The 12,083-nt window shown below is 36.7% G+C and overlaps 1 protein-coding gene across 3 annotated transcripts in view; it reads right to left on the bottom strand.

Moving 5' to 3' along the window:
- The window catches only part of KCNIP4 (potassium voltage-gated channel interacting protein 4), a 436,446-nt gene that overhangs the window by 249,328 nt on the left and 175,035 nt on the right, over window positions 1-12,083 (bottom strand). The gene's annotated exons all lie outside the window — the stretch shown is intronic.

Genomic DNA, 12,083 nt, shown 5'->3' with positions numbered 1-12,083 from the left:
CCCTTACGAGGAAGTTGTAGACTGCGATGAGGTCTCTTAAACAATAGTTAACTTTCTCTGCTATTCTACTATCTAATCAATGTTATGATTTTATGCTTTTACTGTTCAGTCAGAAATTTATGAAAGAGATAGAATAAAAATGTATTAAAGTTATCATGCAGTAGTTTTTGTGAAACTTGGTGTACTTTTTGACCCTTAGACATAATCAAAGTTTTAGCTTTAATATCTTTGGTGACACTGTAAGATCACAAATTCTTACAGATTCAGAAAGTCATGCATACATTTTAGTGTAGTAGCTATGTTACAATAATGTAGCTTAAACTGTATTCTTTTATAACAAATAATTTTAAGTTCTTAATTAAAATAGAACAACTGCTGAATAAGCTGAAAAATAATAAATTGATTTTATCTTTAAAGCTATTCAGTAGATTTAATCCAGTGTTTAAAATCACACTTGAGAGGATATGAAAATTATGTTCGCTATTCTAGTCTTTAATATCACTCATTTATACCCTTTAATTAAAATGTAAATTCATATATAGAGCAGATGTAAAGACAAAAGCTTTGGAGAATATGGAATATCTGAGAATCATTAGCCAATCTCACAGCACATTAGATTACTCCTACTGAATTGGAAATATAATATTCACTCATTCACTGCGATGAAGAGATTATAAATTAAATCAGATGGCAGTACCACCTAGTGTTTTAATTTCCACATACTTCACTTTGAAACACTTTCTTCTCTGAATAATAACTTTCATCATCATCAGAGAGCTATTAAGTCCTTAGCTTAGAACACACTGACTGCTCTTTGCATGATTTTTCACCAAAAGTCTTGCTTATGTTCTGTCATCTAGCAACTGGTATAATGCAATGCAGCTGATTTGCCATTTGATTTATACTTATAAATTAATGACAGAAGCAGAAAACTACTGCTTGGCAATGTGAGAGCTCACCAAGGGGACAAAGCAATGGACTTGGAATCCACCTGCTTTCAGCAGATTCTAAGATAGTTACAGTTATGAATTAATAAGGGTGCTGCAAACCAAACACATGCGTATTTCTGTGCGGATGTTCAGACTGATCAGCACCCATTGCTACCCACAGCTACCATAGTGCCAAAAGCCACATTCATGCTGCTCAGACTGCACTCCTGAGCTGAGAAAGTGCTAAGATGCTTACAGTGACTGGCACTTTGCCACTAGTTACCTTTCCCTCTAAACAGGCACCTTGCAGGGTAGTTAGATATGAATATACCTGTCCCTTTCTCTGTATCCATGAGGACAGAGTGGGTGATGTGATTGCTCTTCCACAGATGTGGTCCTAATGTCACCTCCCAATTCATTCTCAGTTAAGGGATTTACATTCAGCTGGAATGTAAATAAAGATGTACTAATCAAGGCAAATGCAGCTGCACTTAGCAAAAAAATTAAAAATATACGCTGCTTGCTACATTTGCAATTCACAGCTGTCTGAACACTCCCAGGTTCAGATTTATTGATCCTGGCTTTTCCCTCTGCATGGCTACTAACAAGCTTCTTTCCTCCCCACAGTCACATATCTTTATGAAGCAGGTGGGAATGTAATACAGCAGCAATCTACCCTCATTTAAACCTGAAAGAAATTAGATTTTTTCAAACCTTATCAAGTCACAGACAGGCTCCACACAATGCAAGCTTGCATCCAATTAAACACACACAGTGCAATAATACCATATCATTTCCATAGGAAAGAAAGTTAATTGGATTCCACTTAAACACTTGACCAGAGCTGGTAAGAGTTATCACACGAGGTGTAATCAGGCTTCAGAACATGACAATTGCAAATTTCAAAATTATTTAGCTCTTATTTTATTGTCAGTTTAAAGCATGAAGCCTGTTAAAATTGCCCTTTGTAAATATGCTAAGGATTACAGGGTGTCTCTTTTTGCTTGCACACAGCTCCTGCAAAATTTGCTGAATTACTTTGTCTTACAAATTTACTACTTCTCTTTAAACTGACAGGCAGATGATGGAAAACATGTTGATGCTCCATATGGCTTGAAGGCTCATAAGAAATTTTGTTCCTAAAATTGGCATATTTCAATGCCTTTAGAGCTGAGAAGAGCTTTTATGTCTGCCAGTTTTCTACATTATTACAGTCCTGAAGCAGTGTTTATCACTGGAGTATGCCACCTGGCTTCAGGATGCTCTATGCTATTCTTTCACATTTCCCTCCATGGATTACCTGCCAATGAATCACCAAGGAAACTCATTACCAAAAGCACAAACTACATTGAACAGTACAGCTGACTGCCAGCAGATAACCTTATTCGCTGGACCACTCAAGCCTGTTATTTCTTCAAATGTTGCCCTAGCGTCAGGTTAAACTGCTGCGCTACTGTTTCTCATTCTCATTCACTGTTTAATTTTAATCTCATCTGACTCACTGCTGTGGCTATGATGTTTGAGCTGCTGTCAGAAGTCTGTGTGAAGCTATTTTAACAGCTATTAAAAGACAAAATGCAGTTCTCATTATTTTCATTTGCCTTTTCTTTTATTTATTTATTTTTGAATTTGCTTTTTCATTACCTCCACTTAGGCATGTCATGCTCTGGATGATTTAAGAGGAAAGTGAATCCTCCTTTCCCACTGTTTATTATTTACCTCCACCTTACGTCAGGCTGTGAATTTACTATTTCCATGATTCCAGTCTGAAAAAAGCTCAGGGACTACTACACATAAAATACAAAGATCATGACTCATCTACACCTTATCCTAAGGTATAAGTTTAAGTTGTAACCTTTATGCTTCGTACCCTTTGCAAGACTTCAAAATCCAATTTTTTGATGTTTGCATCAACTTCTGCCTTTCCCACCTACTCTCCATACACACCTCTCAAGTACTGAATCAAATAACAAATCTTGGATAATGTTTTGGTGTGAAAATGTTTTTCCATGAATGCCTCCCGTACTACTTTACAATGAAATGAACTGTATAGGCTTCCTGTAAGGTTTCTCCTAGATGGTAGGGCAGCTATTATATACCCAATATGGAAGATGTACCATGCACCTCCCTTTGTCACTTCAGTTTCCAGTCCCTGTGCTTTGGACACATCCAGATGGATCCCTGGTGAGTAAGGTGGATTCTGATATTCAGCAAGAGTTTATGTTAATGCTCTATGCAGGTAATACAAGGAAAAATGGGAAAAGTGCCTGTTTTCTAATACCCTTCCTACCTCTGACCCGGAATGGTTATCTCCTCTCTAACATGTCAGGGCACCCTTGCCCTCTCACTACTCCTGGAAACTCGGCTCTGTTCCCGAAGCCACTCTGCTGCTAAGAGCTGTTGTGAAACAAGCTGAAAGGAGCCTCAGCCTGCCCTTGCACCTCCCCAGCACCTTGGTTCCTCTGCCCCCATCAAAACCTCAGAGCTTGCTCCTTCTTCCCCAGGAACTGCCTGCTCCATACAGTACACCTGAAGCTATCAGTAGCCTGCACATATGAAAATCTGGATAATTCAAGATATAGTTGAAAGGCATAAACTCCTGATGGGCTGCTTATGTTTACTCCAGTCCATTATTATCGGGTTTGATAAGGTGTTCAAGAAGCATTTGGATAAATCTCTTATATAAATGGTATAACTCTTTTGTTGGCTTATGTGGAGTCAGGAGCTGGACTCTGTGATCCCCATGTGTCCCTTTCAATACAAGATAATCTGCTATTATGTGAGTCTTCTATGCTTATCATGAAAACATTTACCTAAATATTTCCTTCAAGAATATGCAGGCAGTAAGGACCCCACACATCTGGGTGGATTTTCCCAGGGAATGTCTGCTGGGACAGCAGCTGTCAGCTCAGTGTCCTATCCGCACCGTCCCAGTATGGCTCATTTCTCTCTATAGAACTGGTGGAATGAAGAACATCTCATTTACTCCTGGACACCCACTCACAGATTTATGGCAGAGACTTTCTCATTAAAGGTGCTGTACCCATTAGCCAGTGTTCTGTTACTTGCACCAGTTCAAAGTTCATCAATTCAAAGCTAATCCTGCTGGCTATTTTAAACTATTGAATGTCACTGCTTCCTAACTTCATTGAGTGGAGTCCTTCACAAACAGCTTAGCTACCTTTCATCCTGATGAAGCTCCTAGCTGTTTTGCCAACTCTTTTCCTATTTATATGAATCCATCATATTATTATAATAATTTAATACGGGCTACAATTTCAGGCTTCCAAACTCTAAATTAAAGACATTTTATTTTTTGTCAGTTTTCTTTTGGTTAGTCTAAAGCCAACCATTACTTTTAGACCTCAGACTGAGATATTAATGGCTCTTGCTATTTTTCAGATTTTGCCTTACTTCACACCTACACATATGTAGGGCATTTACTACATCCTTACTTAATGATGTCAACTTTTTTTTTTTTTTTTTTTTTTTTAAACTCCAGCAGTCACGGTCACTGATGGAAACAGTTTAAGTAGGGATAAAATTGGAACGAGAAATAGAAGCTAAAATGGCCTAGGTATACTTTGACTAGTCTGAGATACTCAGTGGCTTGAAATGAAAGCATGGCAAAGTTATAGGAATAAAAATCTATTTAATGTATCAATAGATTAAATATTTAGATGACAGTTATCTAACCAAAGACCATAGATTTTTAATAATTGCTAGGAAAAGATGGATTATTTTAGTATATGATGACATTAAAAATAACTATTCTGATTTGAAATGCGCACTCTATGCTGACAGACAGCTTACAAGATACAGAGATTCTGATGAAAGTCACATTATGTCATCATTGAAGACCATTTTATTCAGAGACTGTCCTTACTGAACAGTTAAATCCAGGATAAAAGTAAGCAACTTTTTTTTTTTTAATTAATAATAAAGATAGTTAAGAGGCATGTTTAAATCTACTGTGAATCAGCCATCAGTAGTATAACAATACATAAGGCTTAGATTCCTTCTCAGTACAAGAACTGTTGGTAAGTTTACTGTTTCCAGTTAAAAAAAAAAAAAAAAAAAAAAAAGAGAAATTACTTATTCTCTCTCTTCATTCAGGCACTGAGTTTAAAAGGTTGGGAATAATGGTCTTCCACTGCTCAGACCGTTCTGGCTGGTGAGGGCTAGAATAGAACCTTATTAAAGTAAATGGCAAAACTTTTACTGACTTACAGAGATCAGTCACAAAATAACGCCTTTCCACACATGTAGCCCCATTCATTTCTGTAGGTCTGTTCAGGTGTATAAATTTTGACTCAGCCATCTGGTTGCTAGAAATAATAATAGTGACAAATGAGCAGTGCACCAGTGTCCCTGCTGAAGGCTAGATCCACACCACTTAGCTGGAAAGGAACACCTGCACATGAATCAAAGTTGTAAATTGCATGTGAGAGGAGGAAGAATTGGCACATGCAAGAAAGAGACTGAAGACCTGGTGAAAGGGCTTGTTTGGAAAAAAAGCAGAAAGTCTTGACTACAAGATTGTGAACACTGTACAAGATCTGTTAAATTGGAAGAGGTCAGGGATATTTTTGAATAGTTCTGAAGCACTGTAAGTTACTTTGAAGATAACATGTTGAGCAGAAGCAGTGTTATCCCCTTAGTCTTTGTTATTTTCTTATCTTTTTTTGAGAAAAAAAAAGAACCTTATGCTAAACATTTTCCTCAGTGTTCTACTTTCTTTGCTCATAGTTGTTTCGATAAGTTTTCATTGACTTAAGTATTTATGACAACAAGGGTGATGCAAAACATGGTATAGTGTTGACAATTTTGACAATTGTCGACTGTCTTTCTCGACAATCCATTTTTTGGGGGGAAAAAAATGCTGTCAGGTAGAATTTACATTAGCATTTGTGATGCTGGATCCTCAACACTCCAGTGTTTTACCACAACTGAGAGTACTCATCTTCCTACAAGCAGCAGAACGATGACCAAGAAAACAGTACCAGGCTGAACCCAGACTGCCCCTCTGGCTAAAGTGACACAATGTGACAATGAACCCAAGCCTGCTCAAGATAACCTGGTACTGCTGAGTAACACAAGGGCTTATGCTGTAAACACAGAACCATGCCTATCAGCAGCTGAGCTTAGAAGACAGAGACTTAAAAGTGTAACATCCAAAATACTTTGGAAGTTGTATTTAATGTTCACATGCAAAGTTTAGTTTTTCGTGTAAAGTTTATATTATTATACATTACAAAGCTGGCAAGTGCTCCTTTCATACCCTTTCCCTTTTTCCTTTTGCTTTCAGGCATGCATTTACAGGGTGTGGAATTTACAGAGAATTAAATGTCAGCTATTTTAGGATTCATTCCTTCAGTGCACATAGACTACATAATGAAAATGGTTTCCTGTACTTCAATTATTCAAGCAAAGGTGTCTATACATAATTATTATTAAGAAACCTAATTTGGATTCGCATTCACATTTTGATGTGATTTATGTTATTGTGATGGCTTTCTGCTAACAAGGCATTAGTGATTATTTCTGAAATACCAAGGCCTAAATGGCAGCAATGTTGTTTAGACCAGGAAAGAGAACATTCTGAGAGTTCGACTTTCATTTAACCTATATTTTCCAGGAGTGAGAGATAGTGAGAATCTAATTCATCACATCACATCCTTTTCATTTCTTAAGAAATTCTTCAAGTGTTTTTGTAGTTTCTGATCCATTCAGCTGTACAGTAGCAAAAATTTAAAATGTGAGTAACTGCGGCAAGAAATAATACTGTAATAGAAGTGCTAAAAGGACATAAATATTTATAGCCTTCCTAGTTTTAAGAAGACTTTGAAGGCTGTGAAAACACAGTACCTGCTCTCAGCTACCACTGATGGCACTACAGGCATCTGATCACCCTCTTCAATAGAGAGGACACCACCACATATGTCCTTAATGCAGTTATAGTTGTGCAGCTTTAGAAAACTCATGTTTTATAGATTATCTACTCTTTAAAAAATAAATATTTTGGGGAAAGCCATGTGCTTGGCAGGGAAATCCTAAAGATAAACAATCTTTTTCTGTGACACCCAGTAATTCTGGAAGCTGCTGAGCTATGTGAAAAATAGCCAACGTTCTGTAGAAAAATAACAAATCTGTAGGAAAATAACAAATGTCCTACATGCTCTCCTCACACTCGAGCACTTGTTCTTAAAATGTCCTCTCTTTGGCTGCACACATCTATGCAAATATACATACACATTTGCAAATATATACATATCTATGATTTACACTTGGAAAATAATCAGTGTGTTTTGTCTGTAAAAATCTCACATGAATTACTTCATTTTAAGGCTTTTCTTTCTTCTTTGTTTTACTTTGTGCCATTTTTCTGTAATATCAGAGCAACATTTAGTGCTGTTGGTGTGATAAATAATCCAACCCAAACTGCTGGTCATCAAGCGCAGAATGTGACAAGGACATCTGATTGCCTGCAATCCAAGCTCTGGCAGCCACGACTATGTCTGTGACCCCTGCTAGAGTGTCCTTGTTGAAGTCAGTTTTGCCTTTCTTTCCTATTAGCTATGACTTTATAAATGGTGAAGCCAAAACTGAAGAAATCTTTTTGCCCATTAAGAAGTCCTAGACCAATAGTCACAGCTTCTTAAAAATACAATTGTAAACAAAACAGCATCACACAGTCAACTGTCACTGTGCCTGAACTTGACTGAACGGATAAAAAATAATATGAATATTTTACATATGCCAGTGGTATTTTTTGCTCTTTTAGTCTAAATAGCTGGCATTTCAATTTCCTCTGTAGATAGTTTGTCCTATCCTAAAAATAATAAAATATGTCAATTTCAAAACAGTATTTTCATTACAAATGTTTAATTTACTTCAGTTTATGCCACATACAATTTCAAAGTCTAACTCAATATAGAAATCACATATGCATACATATGCATATATACTAAAAGAATCTGCAAAATTGCATACAATGCATACATGCTTATCTCTATGAAATGGAAACAAATCAATACCCTTTCCTCTACTACATCTTGCCTGTTACATAAACAGGAAAAAACTCATAATTGTAATGATGAATTCACCTTCTGTTCCACATCCTAGTGTCTTGATATTGATTTGCTATATTAGGGATGCTCTATTGCACAATGTCTGAAAAACAAACCAGGACTGTGACTCCAAAAAACACAGAAAGCATTTATGTGTTACCACCTGCCTTCTCTTAAGCATGTATCTCTTTATAATCTAAGTACTAAATCTCTCCAGATCTTCTGTCTTGAAATACATATCTTTATATATATGTAAACAAGATATATATATATTTTTATCTTGAATTACAGAATACTAGAATGGGTTGGGTTGGAAGGGACCTTAAAGATCACCCATGTCCAACACCCTGCTGTGGGCAGGGACACCTCCCACTAGACCAGGTTGCTCAAAGCCCCATCCAGCCCAGCATTAAACACTTCTTTGTCCTTTAATACTTCTTAAAATGAAAATACAGTAACTGCTACATTCCTTTGACTAGAACCTCAGTGGGACCGAGTGCTCACAACTCCACACAAAAATTAACCAAGCTCAATAATTTTTAGGAAGTAAACCCATTAGAAATAGCAAAATTTGATCAAATGTTTCATAAAAGGTGTCAGCAGAGATAAAGTCCACAGGCTACATGACTATATCAGAAACACTGTCTCCAACTGGTTGGATTTGCTGTGGCTATCTTTGATAGAGCAAGTTTTTATTCAGAAAAGTGTGAGACTGACAACAGAAGAATTAAGAAAAAAATACCAGAACATTCTCCTCCTCAGGAAAGTTTTTCAAATGCAGTAGTAAAGGGGAATTTATAAACATTTCTGACTTTAACCTTTGATAGTACTGCTCTGTAATATACATAATGGTTACAACTGTTCTGCAGAAAAATATTTCCACCTTCAATACAGAGCAGAGGAGCTAAATACCTGATGACTTCTAACTGCTTTGGAGCATCATTACACAACAGCTATTTTTAAAACAAAATAAATTACACCCCACAACTTTGAAACTGCACCTTTACCTTGCTCACAGTGATGTTAGAGCTCTTGATTTAAAGATAAAGAGTGTGTTTAATATGCTTCCTGCACAGAGCTGATGTACAACTAGACTTCATATCACCCTCACTTCTGCTAAAGAAACTTCAGTGTGAGGCTGGCCATGCATTGCAATCATATGAAATGCAAACAGAGGCATGGAGAAACAGCTGTTTTCCCAATATAGTAAATTCTTTAGGGAAATTTGTGCTGGAGGAAGCAATAAATGCATCAGCAACCACTGACACACTGATAATTACTGCAAAGCAAAAGAACATCTGCATGCAAGGAGGACTAAAAACAACGTTACAACTACTGCAAAGAAAGATGATAAAAATAACACACTGATGGGGAGTGGAACAAAAATGTTCCTTTTTGCTGATCGCTAGCATATTACTCAAGAATTTCATGTTGAATCATGCTTTTATTGCTTGATAGCTTGTGCTTTTCTTGACTGAAATAATTTACACCTCATTTAATAACACATGTTTCCCTACTCCTTCAAAAAATCTGACCAAGACCTGACAAACCAGCTCTGTGGCAGTGGACTTATCTACTCTCCAGAAGCTATTCTTGGGAAAACATATGCACCTTACAGTTTATTTAAACCAAATGAGCACTCTAGATTCATGGAAAATGCTGTGCAAAACAGCAAGTTGAGACATATTGCCACAATTTATCATCTGCCTAAACAAACTCAAAAGTTCCCAGAAGAACAAAGAGCAATATACTAAAGTCCACGTTGGGAGGTTTAAATAAAGCAGATGACTGGAAATTTTGCAAGATTTTTCTCATAAGAATACTTATGCTTATGTGATTGGTTATACTTATGTGATTGGTTAGGGAAAAAACAACAACTTATCTGGCATATTTCTGTTGTGCCTTTCCCAAAGAAAATGGAGCCATGGGGTACCAAACAGGCTGTTCTGGATGTGAGCTGCTATTATGGTAACTCTCTTTCACAGCAACAGAGGCTCTTTTGCAGGCTCATCTTCATCATTTCCAGTTGCTATCAGCCTCATCTCTGGGTTCACAAATTTGCTTATTACTCTACGTACTACAAATGCATATGAACCAAAGAAAAGAAGCTGTAATACTGATGGGGAAAGCAGGAGGAGGGAACATATATTCTTCAAAACATGCAAATACATGTCATAAAATTCATCACAATGTTGCCTAAGTGGGAAAGTTAATTTCTATTAATAAACCACCTACTGTGGTTTATATTTATTTCTGATAAAATTTTAGGATGACACTGTTTATTTAAAATTCCTTGATTTTGTTATTATTATTATTATTCACCATTGAAGTCATGGTAACACTGTCAATTTTTTCATGTCACTGTGGCAGCAACAAGCTCCGTTGTCTGCCTCCTGTCCTTTTCACAGCCCCCTGCTACTGCCCAGAAACTGCACCAATGTTCCATTTCTGTACAGCAAACTTGTTAGTTGTCCATGGCATTTTTGCTATAGAATACATATGATTTTTTTAAATCACTTTTTTAACATCAATTTGTTTAATGTTCTGAGCACAGCTTACTTTCAAGAAAGCGGAATGAGAAACTGAAGAGCTTTGATTATGTTAATAGAGATGGTGACTAATACCTTTCTTGCCACTCTCAAAATCAGTCCAAAAGTACTTCTGATGCAAATTTAAGCTCTTCTGCCCATGCATCTTGTTGATCACTTAAATTCTCCCTAGACATTTTCTCTTGTGCTTTAATTCTCCTTCCAAATAAAGTAATAGGTTGCAATACAGTTTTCAGGACAAAAACAGGCAATACAGTGATGTCAGATAAGAATGAATGCACAGAGTATGGCCCAATAGAATTGTTCCATATTAGAGGTAAATGGAAGCCTCTTCAGGAAAAATAACCCCCAGATCCCTCAAGTATTCTACTCCTTAACTGCTAAATGCCTAGAAAGCAAGTTTGCAGGTATTCAAGCAAACCCTGATTAGAACACAACTGATATTTTTGGCAACTCATTCTGGGAGGAAGAGGAATAATCAGTCAAGAGCTTAAAATAATGCTGAAATAAGTAAAACATACAGGCAGAATGGGCAAACCACTGCAACCATACAAACACTCCTGGAAAGCCTGCATTAAATATTGCCATTACATTGGCTGTTCTAGGCATCGAGGACTTTAGGAAAGGAAAACTAATGCTGCTTTCTACATAATTTTCAGACAATTTTATCAACGTGTTTGGACTGAAGGACAAGTTTTTCCTGTGCTTCCTTTATTACCTATTTTTTCAACGTTAATTAGAGGATTTCAGGGAGTTTCTGTAACTGCATTTTGTATAATCTGTTAATGAGGCTTTTCAGTGGAAACGCTCTGAAGAGGCTAGGTAATCTCTCTATTTCTTCCAAAATTAGACAAACATTAAAATAGTTGATTCTAAATGACACTATTTGTATATTATACATAAAGCACATGATTCAATTCTAAATGAAAAAATGAATACAAATGAGACATGGACATGTATTCTTGACAATTTAAAAGAGGTAACAAAACAAGAGTGGAACATGAATAACTGGAGTGTTTCAAGGACAGCAAAAAAAAATGTACAAGGAGGTGTTTCTACACATTTTCTTGGTGTTCTCTTCAGTAAAAGGATGCAATCCCAAATCCCAAAGCACCTGAGCTCTGAAGCTAAGATTAAGCCCCAGTGGAAAAAAAAAGATAAATTACATGCAGCAAATTGAACAAGTGCATAAGCAAGGAAACCAATGGAAAGGAACTAAGTGAACAAAGAACAAAGCTAGAACAAAGAACTTGCTAGAACAAAGTAGCAGAACATGATCTCACACAAGCATGGAAACCGCTATTATCTCAGTCCTGGGATGTTCATTCCTCCAGCAACACAGTTTATTTACAGAAGACCATCCTTTTTTCATGAGCTGGGGAGCACCTTTGTTTACCAAGACCTCACCAGAAAGTTGTATGAAGATACCTGCAAATGCATAAGAGTATTTTATTTCCTCAGTGGGGAAGCTCTTTTAGCCCTGGCCAATTATTAAAGACATTCATTAGGAAAATCCAGCACAGATGTACCAATAT

This window comes from Anas platyrhynchos, chromosome 4, assembly GCF_047663525.1.
Source record: "Anas platyrhynchos isolate ZD024472 breed Pekin duck chromosome 4, IASCAAS_PekinDuck_T2T, whole genome shotgun sequence".
Classification (NCBI taxonomy): Eukaryota; Metazoa; Chordata; class Aves; order Anseriformes; family Anatidae; genus Anas; species Anas platyrhynchos.
This window is presented reverse-complemented; position numbering and strand designations above follow the sequence as displayed.